The sequence below is a fragment of the Schistocerca piceifrons genome, chromosome 2, assembly GCF_021461385.2.
Source record: "Schistocerca piceifrons isolate TAMUIC-IGC-003096 chromosome 2, iqSchPice1.1, whole genome shotgun sequence".
Classification (NCBI taxonomy): Eukaryota; Metazoa; Arthropoda; class Insecta; order Orthoptera; family Acrididae; genus Schistocerca; species Schistocerca piceifrons.
Window position 1 is genome coordinate 963357031 of NC_060139.1, and position 20038 is coordinate 963377068.

The 20038-nt window shown below is 40.0% G+C and overlaps 1 protein-coding gene across 2 annotated transcripts in view; it reads right to left on the reverse strand.

Annotated features, from left to right (window-relative positions):
* LOC124776935 overlaps positions 1 to 20038 on the reverse strand; it is a 119258-nt gene that overhangs the window by 59826 nt on the left and 39394 nt on the right. The window contains exon 1 of one of the 2 annotated variants that reach the window (XM_047252155.1): positions 4040 to 4169. The exons of the other annotated variant lie outside the window; for it this stretch is intronic. The gene's annotated coding sequence lies outside the window, so the exon portion shown is untranslated. Of the gene's footprint in view, positions 1 to 4039; positions 4170 to 20038 lie in introns of those variants that run through there. 2 annotated transcript variants of the gene reach the window in all.

The following is a 20038-nucleotide window of genomic DNA, read 5'->3' on the forward strand; positions in this document are numbered from 1 at the left end:
AGACACCGGTATATTAGAGTGTTTGTGCAAGGAGAGATATACGGAACAATGTCGTAGAAAACGATAAAAAAGCCTTTGTAGTTTTGAGGAACTTCATGACACAATGGGAGTACTTGGTTGGAGGGGGCACATTCAGTTTTTGCTAAGTTTAGAAAAACTGCAGGAAAATAGCAAGTGGTTCACATCTCCTTTTTTCTGAAAGCCGCAGACAGGATTATTCTTGATACCTATTGGATGTAAGCGGGAAGTAGTTGAAAGATGGCTGGTACGCATTCGCACCACCCTAGTTTCCAGGACCCTGCTCGCCTCAAATTTCAAAACTACAACTCACTTCTAACTACTGGCTGTATTGCAGTATGTTGTTTAACTTTTTGTAAGATAGACAGGCGCCAAACATCTGCACAATCTTCCTCTGCCAGTTTAGGCATCCATAATTTGAAAACGGAGGATTATAGGGCCGGGCACAGTGGCCTTCTTCGACAGCTGGTCGAGTTTGCCATTGCAGACCGGTCCCACAAGAGCTGGGCACCATAGCAGTGTCATTCGTATGCCTCTTCTTGTCGGATGCTATCAGCAAGTTCTGGAGACCAGCATGACGGCCAAATTTGAGAGTCTGTCGAATCGCTACCGCTTCCATGGTAATATTTGAACAATATAGGGGCAGGCGAAATTACTTGGAATACTTCAGCTTGGAGGCAAGAAATATGCATTCGACTATACGATTTACTTCAACGAGCGAAGCTTCTCTTCAATGCTAAGAATGTTTTACAAGTAACACCCTGCCTACAGTCTCAAAACTCTATTTTTCCGTTCAGGTCGAATGAATTTCGGACCCACTTCTCCGTTTTCAGGGAGTACCCTGACGTTTTTGGAAGTTACGACTCCTTCAGTTTATTGCCTATCAGTAAAAGAACGTCAGAGTTGTAAATTTTACGAGCGCTGCAGACGATGGGATACAACACACTCTGGAGGTGGCAGACTATTATCTCCACATCAGAACTACTTTAATAAGAGGTTAACAAGCCTTTGAGGTTAGTAGTGAAAGTCCTCTACGAGATAATTAGTTTGGGTTTGTATTTATTTCATTACTAGTTGAGTACCCGGCGTTGCCCTAGTATGTATTTATTTCACTTCCCCATCTCCTTCTTCCCCCTCCCTCTCTCCATTTCCTCTGCCTCCCCTGTCCACCCCCTTCTGCCGCTTCTCTCTATCCACCCCTTCAATCTCTGTCCATCTGCACCTACTCCTCCAACAACCTGCAACTCACTGTCTCTCTGTCCATCTCCCTCTCACCCCTCTCTCTCCATCCACTCCTCTTCCCTTCCTGCGTCCGTCTCTTCTTTACCCTTCTCCCTGTCCATCTCCTCCTCTTCCCTTTCTGTGTCCATCTCTTTCTCACACTCTCTGTCCATCTCCTCCTTCCCTTATATCTCCTGAAATATACATCGTACAATGGTGTATTTCGTAGGTACATTCAGCAGCATACGTGGGTACTGTCTGTTAAATATGTTGCGAGTTATTAGTAGCAAATAAGCAAATAAAATAAACGTCACGATGCCACAGTTTTACTACGTGAACAGCGAAAACGTAGCTAGCGATAACCTTACTTCCTTTCATCATTTTATGGGGGTTGTCAGCAAGCGAAAGTTTCGTAAAGGTTTGAAATCATGCGTTAATTTTGTTGCAAGTCTCTAACTTCCGTCGTCCTCAAATCCGGTATAATGCACATACTAGCTATGTAGCTTGTACATTACGCAACAAATAGTGTGGAAGTATGGAATAAATACGTTGGAGAAACATTGTTTCAGTATTTAGAATGGTATCACTTAGCACATACCAACGACGAAAAGCATTTTCAAAACTGTGATTATCTTCAAAGAGTTTATAACTTCGTCAAAGAGTGAATATTTTATTCCTAACTCGCGTAATATTCTTGAAATCAATAAGTATCTCATACTGTACACTTTGTAAAGTAGTATATGTTTTTCCTCAAGGTTCAAGGTATTTCCTTACCAAATTTAATCGAAATCGGTTCAGCAAGTTAGCAATAATAAATTTAGGCGTCATGCATGATGCGGCAGTTTTTGACGCAACTCAGTACTTCTGACGTATCCTGCACAATTTGTAGTACGTAGATATAATTTTTCAGGTACATTCAGTGGCATATGTGAAAACTGTCTGTAAAGGGCATTAAGGCGCAACATTGTTCGTGGCTAGTAATGGACTACCGATGTTCGCAACATGTTGGCAACATGTTCGCAGCACAAAATCAGTGTTCCACGGCTGTGTCGGTAGAGATCAAAGAAACATTGTTCGTGGCCTGTTACCACTATATTCCGCTACGCAGCGTTAGTGTTCGTTTGCTCTGAGTGAGTGTTTTGGTGCTTGTTTTGCTGGAGTGTAGTGGTGCGTTTATTTCATGTCCCTTCGTTTTTATTTGAAATGGAGTAGTCACGAGACAAAATTTTCCAGCTGATGTCGCTCTATGAGGCAGAGGAGTGCCTGTGGAATGTACGTTGCGCATGTTACAAAAATACTAAAATCAAACATGATTCATTACAGAAAGTTGCTGCGGTGCTTGGCACCAGCAGCAGTGACGTGGACAAAAACATTAAATCTCTGTGTCAGTACCGACGAGGGAAACGAAAAATAGAGGAAAGTAAAAAAATGTGGATGCGGTACTGACACGCTTTACGAAACGAAGTGGTTTGGTTTTAAATATCTACGTTTCCTGGATGATATGGAACTATTTGGAACTCTTTGAGATATGGCTGGCTTTGATAGGAGTCTCCTGATGCCAGAAAACGAAGAGTAACAGCAAGTCTTTGGTTCACAAGGGTTGCTTTTCTGAAATTTGTGACTTTCTTTGAAACAAATGGTCCTACAATATTCAACAACATTTCAAAATCTGATGGCGACATCCTATTGAAGTTATGAAAGCCAGAACCGTCTTCCAAATTCAGCTCACAAAGCATGTCATTCCCGCCACGTCTTCTATAGTATGTTTTGGTCCACCGACGACGACTACATCGTTTTCTTCGTCTGTTTATTTCGTTAAGTATTATTAATGCAGCACCAAATGTCATTAACTCTTCCTCTTCACTTGACATAGCGTATCTCTTGATGTGAATACACAAAGTAACCTATCAGTTCACCGCAGCAGACTGCGAATACGCAGAAATCTTGCTCGCTAGTGTAAACGGGAATGCGAACAACGAACGATGTTGCCAACATGTTGAGGGAACAAGTTGCACAAAATGTTCCGAACAAAAACACGTTCTGAGCTCAATGTAAACGCGCCTTTAAATGTATTAGTGATTGTGAATATGGACAACCATCAGCTGTACAATGGAATGGCGAAAATGAAAATTTGTGTCGGACCGGCACTCGAACCCAGATATCCCACTAATCGCGAGCGATCACCTTACCATCTGGTTATCCGTGCACGACTCACGGCCAGACTCAGTCTTCCATAAGCCCTCAACCATGCGTCTACAACATGTACTCGCACATCCATTATGTATATTCCCGTACAGGTGAGCCATTTTATTTGAAAGTCGTTTGCCCTGTGTTGGCAGATAAAAACGATATTTTTCCAAAGAAAATTCCGCACTGGCTGTATCAATGATTTTTATTAAATCCGCGACCGGTTTCGCTCCACTTATCGGTGCATCCTCAGGCAATCTGTACAAAAACAATATAATAAGAGCTCATATAAACTATTCGATCCCCCAATTCTGATGTATAAACTGAACTTTTAAACAACCAGTTTTTTGAATGAGACGAGAAAATACTCACATACGCTACTTATAACACGGTAACGTTGAAAATTGCCCTGTAGCCACTCCCCACCATTCACGACCTATATACCGTCATCTGGTGAAAGCAGTAGTTAAAATTTTAATTTTTTTTTAATTTTTTAAATGATGGGAGCGGCGATGACCTAGAAAATAAAAATAAAATACCATGCTGATAGAACTCCCCTAAACACGAACAACAAAGAGCGCAAACATTAGCATGAACAAACAGCGGAACTTACCGTGCAAGCTGAGATGAGTCGAGCGGCAGCGGAGGACACGGCCTGACTGACTGTCCGAAACGCGGAAAGCGCTCACGCAGTGGCGCGAGGATCGCCAGAAGCCGATGACGTGTACAAGGTGTGAAGAGTGGGGGGTGCTGAACATTTGATAAACAATTCCATATGTCTATCTTTTAAAAAGTCTACTACCATACTAAGTGGCCAATATAAAATATAACGTGGATGTTCTGAACGCTAAGGCCCAGAGTACGCATAAAAATATATACGACAGACCCTACTAACAAGTAAGCTATAGGGGTAAGGCTACCTGTTTAAGTAATCAAAATTTTCTAAAAGACTCTTGTGCCTTAGATCGGTCTGGGCATTAAGTGAGGAGCGAGGGGATTTCTTCAGAACTCGGAAGATTTCAACCTCCTCCAAAACATTAAGGGCAACAGCAAAATACAATAAGGGTCACTGCAAATTTTGGTGATAAACATCTTAGTAAATTAGCTTTCTACGCCTATTTTCACTCATTGCTTGCTTGGGGTAATTCATCACTGAGGAATAAAGTATTTATTGCACAAAAGCGTGTAATCAGAATAATAGCTGGAGTCCACCCAAGATCATCCTGCAGACAATTATTTAAGGATCTAGGATATTCACAGTAGCTTCTCAGTATATATACTCTCGTATGAAATTTGTTATTAACAACCAAACCCAATTCAAAAGTAATAGCAGTGTGCATAACTACAATACTAGGAGAAAGGATGATCTTCATTATTCAAGATTAAATTTAACTTTGGCACAGAAAGGGGTGAATTATATTGCCACCAAAGTCTTTGGTCACTTACCAAATAGTATCAAAAGTCTGACAGATAACCAACAAGTATTTAAGAAGAAATTAAAATAATTTCTGAATGACAACTCCTTCTACTCCATAGAGGAATTTTTAGATATAAATTAAGGAAAAAAAGAAAAAAACCAAACAAAAAAATAAAAAAGTTGTTATAGTAACTTAATTATGTTGTTAAATTAACTTAATTATGTAATGTATTGGAAAATTTGACTCGTTCCACATCATTATGAAATATCGTATTCATGATCCATGGAACTAGTATTAAATCACATAACTAATGAGGAGGTATTGAATAGGATTGGGGAGGAGAGAAGTTTGTGGCACAACTTGACCAGAAGAAGGGATCGGTTGGTAGGACATGTTCTGAGGCATCAAGGGATCACCAATTTAGTATTGGAGGGCAGCGTGGAGGGTAAAAATCGTAGAGGGAGACCAAGAGATGAATACACTAAGCAGATTCAGAAGGATGTAGGTTGCAGTAGGTACTGGGAGATGAAAAAGCTTGCACAGGATAGAGTAGCATGGAGAGCTGCATCAAACCAGTCTCAGGACTGAAGACAACAACAACAATCTAATCTAATCTAATGTAATGGGCAATGAAAGGGAGAAGGCAGTTTAGAACCGGCCACGCCACTTTGCGACTCTTGTCAAGAGAGTAAAATGTTTTACATTATGTGACCACATTTGTTGATAGAGCACAGTGGTTTGAAAATAAAAGAACGCCTTATCATTTTTCAGCTACTTTATGAAATGTTTCTAATATTGAATTATACAAAGAAATTGCTTTTCATTCATTTTACTGACTTTTTTCAACGATATCTAAATGTTTTTTTATGATAGCCCAAATTAGACCACAGCTCAAGGTTGTGTCAACTTTCTAAAATATTTTTAAATCCAAAATAAGAAAAAATAGTGAGAGTATGTTACATTTCACCGTAATGGTTTAAGCAAGACACTTCAAAGTATTGTTTACTGCAACATTCATTAATTTTTTTTTGGACTGAATGTGAGTTGTATCTTAAAAAGTAAATGGTAGCCCTAATTTAGACCACTTTCCTCTAATGGATCGAATTGGCAGATAAGCAATTTACGGCATAACTTGAGTAAACGAAGGGATCGGTTGACAGGACACATTCCTGGCGTTAAGGAATTATCAACTTGATGTTGGAGTGAAGCGTGAGCGATAAAAGTTGTGGAGGGAGACCAGTCTGCAGTCGTTATTTGGAGATGAAGAAGGTTGCACAGGCCTGAGTAGTGTGGGGAGCTGCTTCAAACCAGTCTTCGGAATGAAGATCCCACCGCGTTCCTTCATTCATTCACATATTCTGTTCTTCACGGAATGTACGAATTCTGATTACTCAAACGATGAGCCACAGACCGAGGCAGAAACATACACATAAACATATACCTGGAAGTAACAGTGATTTGAAGTCTAATACGGAACTGTCAATTACGTTCTCTGATATGCGAAAGCAATGGTAGACTTTGAGTCGTTAGTGGAATCCTTGAAATGGCAACACGGCTATGTAGAACATTATTCTTTGACATTGTCAATGGTGGGAGACGTGCGATCTGTTGATTTCAAACAAGTGCAGATAAAAATCTTACGTCAGTATTGCAATTTTTCTTTACTGATTACCGGTTTCGGCTCATCACCAAGCCATCTTCAGATCTAAAAATACACAAAATTGCTTATAAGAAATGAACAATAAAAAAATACGTTCAATACTTGAATTTCCATTATAGAGTACACAGCAATCTAAAATGCTGCACAGTGTATGACACTTATTACAAATCGTCGTATTTTTTAGAGCTAAGTCGCCCTAGTTAAACAAAATAATCCCACTGACATAACACGAAAACATAAAAAGTGGCACTATAACATGCAAAAATAGATGGTAATATGAAGTACCTTGTCTGAAGTGAAAATATTTGTTGGTTATGTAAGCTGACAACGTTAGTCACAAACCAAATGTTGTTACAGTGCCAATTTTGCCGCATGTAATTACAAACGATGAACAGCAATGATAATTGCACCGTCCATGAGTGGATATAAGCCAGGTATGATTTGTAATAATCATATCAGGAATGACATCTTGTTTACATCCACTCATGGGCAATGAACTATCGTTGCTGTCGATCGTTTGTACATACATGTGGCATAGTGATCGCTCTAACAATATTTGGTTATTGATTAAAGTTGTCAATTTACGTAACCAACTAAGGTTTTCACTAAGGTAAGGTAAGGTATTTCATAGCACTCACCATATAGTTTTTGCATTTCATAGCATCACGTTTTAATAGCTGTATTTTCCCATTATGCCTATGGGAATTTTTGTTTCACTTGGGCGACTTAGCTCTAAAAAATACGACGATGTGGTATGAGTGTCACACACTGAACAACATTTTAGATTGGTACGTATTGCATAAAGGGAATTGAAGTATTGAATGTATTTTTATTGTCCCTTTTTTACTTAATTTTCTTATTTTTAGGTCTAAAGATGGCTCGGTAATGATCAGAAACCGATAATCAGTGAAGAAAAATTGCTATCTTGATGTAGTATTTTTATCCACACATGACTGTGAATGAGACTACTCATAAAATGATTGTACACCCTAAACTCAAAATTCTCAACTGACTGACAAACGAAGAAATATCTAACGAAAACCAACTTTAAACTTTCAAGAACCTTTTTTCAGTCTCATTTACGACTACTATTTTGACCCTTACACATGGTTTACATAGGGACCATGAAAATGAAATTAAACTGAAACAGTTCCCACAACGGTACATAAACAAACATCGTTTTGAGGATCCGTATGAGGATGAACGGGAAGTAACCGTAACGCGTAGCACAATGAACGGAAAATAATACTCCCAAGAGATTTCCAGTGATTTACAGAGAATCAGTATAGCTGTAGATATGAATAGTCAACTTTTTGTGTTAATTTGACTATGTTGTTAATTAAGAGCTTTGAACATTTCGAATAACACAGAAAAAGCCAATTAAAAAGAAGTCTGCTGTTTCTCAAGTTATGCTGTCCATTTGCTGCTTATTTACTAATGCATATTGCACTCTACGTAAGAGCACACAAGCTTTCTGACGAAACGTAGTGGTGTGAAGATAAAACAATGTGCTTTATTGCACTCCAAAAAACATAAAAAAGGATGTACAGTATCATAGACAACATAACATGCTGTCAAAATCATAACATATATAAAAGCAAGCCCCCCTGTAGCTGAACCTTAAACTGATGCAGCTCAAGAAATAAATAATGAGACTGAAGAAAGGTAACACATAGGTCATAGGTATCGGCACCAATTAAAAAGAAATAAAATAATTTGTTTTGCGTAAAGCTGAGATTTCCTAAACTCCAAATTTAGTTCGAAAATACCGAAAGGCGGCAATGGGAGCTTCTAATCTCAGCCAGACAAAGGGAGTTCTCTACGCACCATAAGAATAATGAATTACTTAACTGTGAACAGGATGTTTGCAATAAGAAGTATTTATAGTCCCAGAATCCACACGGTCAAATAATATTTACTGAAGAGGCTTTCGAGTAATCACAAATACTCGCAACGAATGTTTATAATTTCAAAATAATAATTCCACAATTAGGCTACTTCTCATCGGCTGCCGAAAGCATTTATAACACGTTTACGTATTAAACGTATTGCTAGGTCACTCTTTGCAGTGTATGCTTCGTTTCGGGAAAACATCCTTTCTTTCAAGTGCATTTGTTGCTCTACATGGCAGCAAGACAGATTTGCTTGCGTGCAAAATGTGAATTGCTGTATTTTTATGCTATTTGTTTGCCCGCTCGTGCAGAAATATATGGCTAAGTGCGACTGATGTGAAAATGCGTGATGTACTTACCGACTTAAGTTATCCACGAGCTCACACTGAAGCCGCAACTCTCGCAGACACTTTACGCCTTGCGGAGAACAAACAACGCAAAGACCACACACCGCTGAGTAAAAGATCGTGCTTCAGAAATATTGATTGCACCGGGCCACTTGACAAGCTTAAGCTCCTTTTATACGCCTGGTACCCTGTACTGCGCACTACAAAAGGTGTGTCATGATTAACAGCGAAAATTGACGCTGATGAAAGTATACAACAGTAGAAGCAAAGATGTACCACTACAGATAGGTCTGCAAAAGAACCGTTTGCGTAATAATTGCGGATAAGTCATTATGAGCCGTACTGACGTCAGTGTAAAATATTGTCCCGCTTAATACAAATGTAACTGAAACGTAAGCCTCTCGATTAAGCCCCCATCTGATTGGACTCAAATTTCGCCCTTCCACATCAATATTGCGCAAGCCACCTAGCGGTGTGTGGCGGAGGATATTTCTGGTAATATTAAATGATTTCCCCTTCTCTACTCCACTCGCGAATGACGCGTGGGAAGAATGATCGTCGGTGAGCGTCTGTATTGGCTCTAAACTCTCGAATTTTCTAGTCGTAGTCACTTCGCGAAATGTATATGGGAGGAAGTGATTTGTGGTCTGACCCTTCCCGGGAAGTGCTTTCTCGAAATTTCAATAGCAAAACCTCTCTGTGGTGATCAGGGCCTCTCTTGGAGCGCTTGCCACTTCAGTTTGCTGAGCATCTCTGTAACGCTCTCTCTCCGACTAAACGAACCCGTGACGAAACTTGACGCTCTTCGTTGGATCTTCTCTATCTCTTCTATCAGTCCCATCTGGTAAGGATCCCACATTGATGAACAATACTCAAGAATCGGTTGAACAAGTGCCTTGTATGCCACTTCCTTCGTGGATGAGTTACATTTCCTTAAGATTATTCCTATGAGACTGAGTCCAGCCTCTGCTTTTCCTATTGTTTGTTTCCGGATAGTTACTGCCAGATATTTTAAGGCAGATACTATTTCCAGCAATTGGTCATCAATAGTGTGATTGTACAGTAGTCGATTTCTTTTCCTGTGTATACGCAAAACGTTACATTTATTTGCGTTCAGGATCAACTGCCAGAGCTCGCACCGTTCATCAGCCCTCTGCAAGTCATTCTCCAAATCGATACTGTCTTCTGTCATTGCTTCTTTCTAATAGACAGCCGTATCATCTTTGAAGGTCTTAAAGAGCTTCCAACGCTTTCACCTAAACATTTATACACATTTTGAAGAGTAACGATCCTATCACACTTGCTTTGGGTACTCCGAAAATTACATCTGTCGATTTTGTTCCATTAAGAGCAACGTTATTATTAAGTGACCTCCATCGGATTGAAATTAACACACATGTCATACGTGAGAATGAAAAGAAGCTGGGTATAATGAATGGTCACAGGCTTCTTTGCCTCACTGGAGTTTGTCTGAGAAATGCTGTAAAACTCAAACGGCAGAAATACCGGGAAGGACTTCTAGCATCTTGTTAAAACCTCCTTAGAATATTCGAAAAATACCTGTTTTCACGGGCGATATCTGTCAATCCTCTTCAGACCCTTACACAACTCTTCTTTACAGAAAGTTAAATTAAAATGACACACTAATACCTTAGATAAAGTCATAAAAACAATCTTTTCCCACACCCTTTATCCTGTATTGTAACGGTAAGGGTCCTTTATTATTATTAGCGCAGCACAAACGTAAATGTAACGAGTTAGCTCTTAACTGGAGACAGAATTGTTTTTAATCTCGTTAACTCTTCATAACAGGACTATCCACAAATTAACTTCCGATTGGTTGTTAAAAATAAACAAATGCCCGTAGTTTCACGGCTCCTTCGTTTCTGGAAAAGGGGACATAGAAGGTCATGCTGCATCACTCAGCTCTCAGTTTCGTTCGACAGCGTGTAAGCGGCAAGCGAATGAAATAGACTGTTTTGTTTTGTCTCCAGCCAGTCGCGAGGTACATTCTGTAACTCGCTTCCTGCAAGCAGGAGGAGTCATTTCCGCCGATGTTCATCGGCGATAATGCTGTGTGTTCGGGGATGGAGTTATGAATCACTCAGTCGTGACGCGCTGGAGCAGTAAATTCAAGTCTAGTCGCTTACATGTGCATGATGGAAGTTGCCGACGAAGACATTCAGACGTGACTGATAAACTTGTGCGTGGGAGACGTCGGTTCACATCTTCGAACTTGCCTCAGATTTCAAGGACAAGCGTCCTTTTAAGTTTCAGACACAGACAGCTTAGGTAACCATAGGTTTTGTATTCAGGGGTATCAAAATGTATGACCGATGTTGCCAAATCTGAAACAATCTGTTCCTTCGACACTACATTGACGAGGGAGAGGAATTTCTGTACAGAACCGAAAGTTGGGACGAGACATTGGTGCTAAGTGCGTACGATTACTCTATAACTAAGGAACAGTCCAAATAATCTGTGCACATTTATTTTTCCAGTAAGCTCAAATAATTATTTTGACAACAGATTTAATGAGAGTAAGATCCGAGAATACTGTGACATAGATTTATTGTGAGACTCTTACGATAGTCTGTAGGTCAATCCAAAACAAACAGCGCGGAGTGATTTTCGAAGAAATCATTACCTTTCACGACAAGCACGACCCTGTGCTGCGAATAGTACTAGGGAAAATCTCAGACTTTTGGTTGGTGTATTTTTGGGCATCCTCATAGTCGGGGTATTGCACCAGTTACTTTCATTTCGAATCCATGAAAACTGCGCCCACTGAAATCTCCGACGTGAAATATGCGCCCGACACCTGCTCCTTTTGCGTCACGGCTTACATGCGCCCGGACCATCATAATTACTCTAAACTGCTCCCGAGACACGGCCGAATTGCGCCTATAGACATACTCTACCACAGTAGCTGAGTATCTAAACAGTCTAGTACCGCTCTATCTATCGTAGAGTTGACATCGTGCGATATGGAAGTTTCGACGACCATTCGCGATAAGCCGTGTTGCCGCATGAAGATTATTCTTACATAATGGAGAGAACGAACGAAGACTGGGATGTGATGAGGCGCTGTTCAAGACAAAAAGTAAACCACTGCCAAGGAATGCTTAAAACCAAGAATTCGAGGGTGCTTTTTTCATTCGAGCATCATTGTGGAGCTGCGGATGACGCTCGGATGGAAGTAAGAAAGGCTTTGAACCAGGAAAAGGAAAGGGCATGAGAGAAAGGGACTTCTATTTCCGAAACATATTGAGAAGAGCTGGGTTGCCTGCATAATCAACGGTATGATTTTGTTACTGAAATGCCAGAGGAGCAAGCAACGAAGAGAACTTTATACTGCTAGCGGGCAAAATCGGAGGGAAAGGAGAGAGATCCGCAGACAAGAGAAGAAATTGATTTCAAAGCACAGTTTCTAGCTATGGTAGCAGTTTCCTGTTAAGCGACGACAAGTTAGGAGAAAAGATAATAGATTTTGGCGGAAGAGCGGGGAGAGAGGCTCTAAGAACTAAACAAGATTTTTTTGTGGCTGGTACGTTGAAGTGCTGTAGCAAACAGTCTTCGCAGATATACATCATTCACGCCAACTTTCGGTGTACAAATAATGAGACAGACTTCTACCCAGTTGCTTTTGCATTTTTACCACACAAAAGAGAAGAGATATCATCTGTCTTTTCCGAAATTTGGTGGAAAATATTCCTGAATGTAAACTGCAAACGTGACCGTAGATTTGGAATCAGCAGCGATTTCTACGATTGAAGTTGTACCACCGACAGACGAAGTGCATGGATGTTATTTCCACACGAAAAAGTCCCTGTGGAGGCAAGTGCAAGACGTAGAATTTACTCATGAATAGATAGAAAATGAAGAAGTGAGACAACAAATTCGCATGTGTGCTGCGCAGGCGTTTCTACGGCCTGAAGGTGTGTGTGTTGACTGCCTCGAGGTACATTCACAGGTACCGAATATCCCCAGGCCTTAGTGTTTTGACTGCTTTCTAGATAGGTGGTTAGAAAGTGAAAGATATCAAACTTATCCTTTTGGAGTTGCTACAAACGGCGCCATTGAACGGCCATCGCTGTAGAAGACTGGCGCCACAAAATTAATAACATACTTGGTAAACCAAATTCTAAAACCAATGACATAGTTAGGTGCATGAAAAAAGAAGCAGAAAATTCAGCATGCGCGTTACTGAGGACAGAGTTGCATAGGGAAAGTACACAAAAAAACAATCTACATGAAACCGTATGAAAGGGTTTTTCCTTTACTTGTAGTGTGAAGCCTTGCTCTTGCCAAATTTCATGACTCGTGGTCGACAGGACGTACCCTATAGATTTTTATGCGTCTCGCTGCGAGGATCAAAATATGTCAAATAAATGGTCATATCTTTTGATTGCATTAACTTATAAGCTTAAATTTCTTCCTCCGCCGAGAGCCCATAGACCTTAGAACGGGATACGAATTTCTACTTGATATGTCTTCCTGTTCCTGAGAAAAACGCGTCTTAACAGTCAGACGACGGACGGACAGACAGAAACACGGACGGGCAATAAAATGATTCTATAAAGCTTCCGTTTTTACCTACTGAGGTACGGATCCCTAATTATCCATTTCTTCCATTTTTTAATGCCCAATCAGAATTTATTGTAACAAACAAATTTGCCAACGTTACCGATATTGGACATAACATCAGGAACAAATGTTGTTTCAGCAATTTCTGGCATTTACCCGAAAGAATTGCCCTTTATTTTAGTTGTGTCACTTTCATTGTCTTTATCGGACATATAGCTCTTTATTATTTAGAGTTCTGATACTTTTCTAGGATAATACATATACGTATGTCACTTTTATGTTCTTATTAACAATGTTTTATTTCTAACAAAGTCGCACAATGTGTAGGATTAATTTTGACTTATAGGCTTTTGGTGTCCATTGACGCAGACTCATTACGTTTATGGAAACTATGTATATTAACAAAACCTTCCACAAACTCAGAAGGATAAGTAAAATGACATTATCATTCAGCGTCATACAAGTTTAACAGTTATCTGACATTAAAATCGTGGAATGATAATGAGCAGTTCAAATAGTCAACTAACAATGAGAACGATATTATAATGAGAATTATTATGTTCTTTGGAATGATGTTTTTATCAAGATGTTGAATATGTTTCTTCTTGTTTTCAGGCAGAGGAAACCGGTTAGAGTAAGCTTTAAACAATCTTCTTTCTGATCTAGATGCAACAGTATAAATGTCATGTCCATTGCTATCTAAATTGTAGCAGAAACAATTGATCCTATTTCATTATAGGAATTCGTTAAAGATGATGCATTTCTATAACAATGAAATTCACGGAGCATTTTATTGTGGTCTTCCTTTGCTATCTCACCAGATGTATTTATTTCATGGGTTTCTTCTCAGATTACCAAGATTCCTTCCCTATGTACTATCCTGCAAAATGACAGGCTATCGCCCTGACGAAAACATCATCATTCGGCATGAAAAAGGAACAGAAAAGGATGAATATATTCTTTAAGAATGACACATCTCAAAATGTCCTAATCTACTTCTTCAAAACCAACACAACAGAGAATGTTAATTCTTCTATAGTGAAGCAACTCAAAATAACAACAATTCACAATCGCAAATAATACAATTCACACAATAATCAAGGAATTTGTTTACTTGAAAGAGCTCGCAATATTTAAATTAGAAAATAACAAATTTTCCATGACAAAAACAATAAATGGAACATTATAATTTATTTATTAAAATTGACGTAACACAAAATTCCCAGAAATAAAATTTCAAAAACTATCATAATCCAAATTACTTAACCTTTCTACATCTACATCTACGTGGATACTCTCCAAATCACACTTAAGTGCCTGGCAAGGAGTTCATCGAACGCCTCTGTCTTTCCGTGGGAGCTCTGATTTCCCTTATTTTATTATGATAACTGTTGCTCCCTATATAGGCCGGCGTCACAAAATATTTACGCATACGGAGGAGAAAGCTTGTGATCGAAGATTCCGTCGCAACGAAAAACGTCTTTGTTTTAATATTGTCCACCCCAAATCCTGTATCATGTCCGTGATACTCTCTCCCTTGTTTTTCGATAATACAAAACGTGCTGTTCTTCTTTGAACGTTCTCGATGTACTCTGTTAATCCTACCTGGTAAGGATCCCATACCGCGCTGCAGTATTCCGAAAGAGGACGGACAAGAGTGGTGTAGGCAGTCTCTTTAGTAGATCTGTTACATTTTTTAAGTGTTCTGCTAATAAAACGCAGTCTTTGGTTTGCCTTCCCCATAGCATTTTCTGTGTGTTCTATCCAATTTTAAGTTGTTCGTAATTGTAATCCCTAGATATTTAGGTCAATTTACGGCTTTTAGATTTGACTGATTTATCGTGTAACCGAAGTTTAACGGATTCCTTTTAGCACTCATGTGGATGACCTCATGCTTTCCATTATTTAGAGTCAGTTGACAATTTTCGTACCATAGTGATCTCTATTCTAAATCTTTTTGTAATTACTTTTGATCTTCTGATGACTTTACTAGACGATAAACGACGGCATCATCTGCAAACAACCTAAGATAGCTGTCCAGATTGTCTACAAAATGGTTTATATAGATGAGGAACAGCAGAGGACCTATAACACTCATTTGGGGAACGCCAGAAATCACTTCTGGCTTATTCGATGACTTTCTGTCAGTTACTACAAACTGTGACCTCTCTATGCTTACTTCGGTCGACTTAAGCGATACAAATAGAAATACCGTGCTGGTTTTTGTGACTTCAATTCAAAATGAACAACACAACTCAAAACAGTTTTGAACTTCTTAACAAGGATCCGTTCGCCATAGAATTTACTACTTAACGAACAATGCAACGTTTTTGTTGTCGTCAGCACGTTCCTATTCCGAACAATTAAACTGAAGCAACTTCCCTCTAACGGCGAAATTATGAAATTATAGAAGAACACTTTTGCTGCTCTGGACAGGTTCCATTTCTGCAACTCTTTCATAGTTACAACTTTAAAAATGAAAATTTTGGAGTTGCATCATTTTTATAGCAAGGGTACGATGTGTTTGACAGTATCGAAGATGAACAAGTGCTCATAGCTCTTAAGGCAAGCAGTTGGCCGCGTCTGGCACGATGGCCTAATCTACAAACTAGATCAGATAGGGTGCTCAGTTCACGTAATCTGGATCACTGACTCTTACAGGACGCCAGTTCTTCGTAAGGAACGAAGACAAGTGCAGACAGACACGACGGATTGCGACAAGAGTCCCGCAAGGTTCGGTTTTACGTCCTGTCCTTTATACAGCGGAGTTTCGATAGTTCGAGCCTCCAATAATCCGAGCCTCTTTTTTTTAAAAAAAAAAAATGAAAGAAAGAAAGAAAAAGAAAAGGGGTTGCAACGATCTACTTTCTTTTTTTTTACTGGCATGACAAATAATGAAAACATCATTGCAAAAGATAGGTAGGGAGAGTACAGCTCAGTGACAAAGCAGACAACAATGCAATCAACACCGACGATTAGCTCGCTGCCCTATTGCACGAACATCTGTTGTCAGTATGGCACGAAATACCCCGACTGCTGCCGGCTGCTACCGATCATAACTGGGGAGTTCATACGCTGCTGTAGTTCCCAGTACCTGTACTGTACAGTGTTGTGTGTCGTTTTGTTTGTTGACTGTGTGTTCCGTTGCACACCTTACGAAGATGAGTGCTGTAACAAAAAAGAAATTAGAAGCACTAAGACGACTTGACAAAGGAGAAACAATAAAAAAAACTTGCTCTCTAATATGGTGTCGGTGAAGTTACTGTTGGTGACTGGAGAAGAAACCGACTTAAATTGGAACAGTTTTCTTCACAGAAATGCTCACACGAATCTCTCAGTCGAAGAAGTATAAAGAAGTCAGACTTCGAAAAAACAAGTGAGGCATTGTTCACGTGGTTTACCCAACAGAGACAGGAGGGTGCTCTGATTTCTGGCCCAATCTTGCAAGAAAAATCTTTGTTTTTCAGAAACCAGCTGCAGGAAGGAGGTGACAATTTCGCCGCTAGGGTGGGCTGGCTCGACAAGTGGAAGAAGAGGTATGGAGTGCGTCAACTAGACGTATGTGGAGAAAAACTCTCTGGTGACGCTCAGGCCATTTCAAAATTTATCGTCGAGTTTAAAAAAATCATACCTGACGAAAATTTGTCTAATGAACAAATATATAACTGTGACGAAACTGGGCTAAATTATAAAATGTTACCAGCCAGGACGCTTGCTTCATGTGAAGAAAAAAGTGCTCCTGGGCACAAAAAAAAGAGCGGCTCACAGCTATGGCAGCTTCAAATGCAACTGGAAACCACTAACTAAAACTAGTTGTGATTGGGAAGTCTGCCAAGCCAAGAGCATTCAAGAATGTATCCATCTCAGCTCTCCCGATTGTCTATACACATCAGAATAATGCCTGAATGAATCAGGAAATCTTCAAGAACTGGTTTTTAGCTCATCTGTACCTGACTGCAAGAATTTTTTAAAAGAAAGGGGACTGCCATGCAAAGCAATTTTGCTCATCGATAATTCGTCCTCACATCCAAATGCAGGAGAACTGCAGTGCGACGGTATCCGCGCCTTGTTTTTCCCACCAAACGTTACCTGTCTCATTCAGTCCATGGATCAGGGCGTTCTGGAATGTCTAAAAAAAGTGTCGACTTCGATTGCTACAGTCAATCCTGCATTCCGAAGACAACGAAAGCATTGTAGGAGCTTTGAAGAAAGTGACTTTGAAGGACGTCGTGCACTGGATTAGCGAATCTTGGAGCGAAATAAAGTCAGACACAATTTCTAAGTCATGGAGGAAAATTCTACAGAAAAGTATGCCAGACACAGAAACTGAAGATTTAGCAGGTGAGGACGATCAACCATTGAGTAATTTAATCAGAAGATTGCCAGGGTGTGAAGAGGCAGAAGAGGTGGAAGTAGGCGAGTGGTTAAATTCAGACGAACAGTTGGAAGTGACAGACTCTTCTATAATTGACATGGTTAACATTCCATCGCAGTGTGAGAGTGACGAGGATGACGAGGCAGAGGCTGCACCGATGGTGAGTCACACCGATGGCTACGCTGCTCTCGAGGCCGCCGTATGCTACGTGGAACAACAGCCTGAGGCGACACCAACTGACCTACTGCTCCTGAGACGGTGGCGTGACATTGCCGCGAGGAAACGTTGCAGCTTCGCCAAACAAAAGACACTTCACTATTACTTGTCTAAATAAATAATTATTGTTATTCTACCCATTCAAATGCATGTGTAAATACTTTTATTTTAATAAAATTCATATTTTGGCCTGTATTACTTACAATATCATAATATTTCTTTTTCCCATTTAAATTTCGATAGTCCGAGTTTTCGATAGTTCGAGGTGGTTCCGGTCCCGTTCACCTCGAACTATCGAGACTCTACTATACCATATATACGAATGACATCCCTAGGCAGAGTGGCGGAGAGATTGTTCTCTATGCGGATGACACCGCCATATACGGAAGCAGTCGCAGGCTCCTCCTTCTAAACTGCCACCTCAACAACATCTCGATAAGATAACGCAGTGGTGCAACCGCTAGAAAATAAAGATCAATCCTACCAAGAGGCAGGCGCTCTATTTCACCCCTAAAATCAAGCTCCCTGAACGTCGACTCACCACTGACGCCAGAGAGCTAACTTGGAGAAATTCAGTTACTCAGCTGGGCGTCGAAATAGATCGACGCCTAACATGGAACAGGCACCTCACCACCGCAGCAGACAAAGGTTACGCCCTATTCTATAGGCTATATCCCCTGATGAAAGGCGACGGAATAACCATTCAGTGCAAACTCCTCCACTGGCGCCAGCTCATACATCTAGTTATCCTGTATGGCTCGGAGGTACGGTCTATGGCGTTAGACACAACACTATCCCGACAGCAACGTCTCCAGAACACCACCATTTACGCACTTATTCAAGACAAATCCACGAAATTTTACGAAACAACACAAACTTCGCCCCATTTTCTCAGTCAAAATTTACGAAACGAACCACCAGAAGCTTCTCTCAGACGCCCAAAATTAATTCTTACACGCCTCCTTAGGTACCAGTACCACATACATCAAACACCAAACACAGGCTTACACACTGAAAACACGCACACAACCCCAGTCCATCAACTTCACGAAAAGCCCTAGCGCATTCTGAAGTCAGACGAGCACAGCCCATGGTACTTCATACGCAACCAAAACAACCATAGCCTCGTCGCTCTTAAGGTATTGTACTATTTCCGCTTACACTGGAATGGTCGGTTGAACGGTCTCCCCCTCCTCGCCAACCGTCACTGCCGCTGTTTTATGTCGACGGCTGGACCTTCGACTGTGACTAGAATTGCACTCTACTAAAACTACAATTCGATAGTTTTGGTAGAGTACATAAATGACATAGTAAATGGTAGGTTTACCGTTATCATTTGTAGGTAAAGAAACATAAATGAAAGTGTGGGAGAGGAACTGAGATCGTATGACTTCTCTTTGTTTTTGGTTTGTTTGTTTTGCACATAATATGAACCGCACATCGTTCAGAGATAGCCCAGAGTGAATATTATATCCTTACAAAATTGGATTTTACAAGTAATAAATATTATAAGTGTAATTTCTGCACTCTTATGTAGCCAAAACTATTACTTTTCATGCAAGTACAGTTTACATGCGCAAACATTAAAAAATCTATATAATTATCGTTGCTATTTTCTATTCAGTAGCACGTTCTTCATCATGATGCAAGGCAAGGGTTTCCTGCTATTATAGGTAAGTACGAAAGTTGTTCAGCAAGGACAGACAAATGTATTATATAAATTCGACGAAGTATTGAAGCGATATTTGATATGTTTTTGTTTCGCTATTTTTAAGTTTACCCCTTTTTGCGGAAACTAAGTTTTCTATCACTGTTTGATAAGTGTGTATCTTTTTTATTTTCCTATAACATCACGCTGTTTCACATTACAAATCAAAAATTTCTGAATTAAACGTTGACAATTTCAATTTTGCTGTAAATACCGTTTATTCTTAAGTAACAGACATGGGGATAGCCAAATAGAACAAAAATTTCCTGTACGTTACGTGGCCCTTTATATACTCACACTCAGTTCCTAGACAGTTCACCGCTTCTAGTTCGTAGGGGAATTTATTAAGAAGCTGACTGCATATGCAAACAAAGCAAACGAAATGGGGTAAGCCCGGTAAGTATGCAAC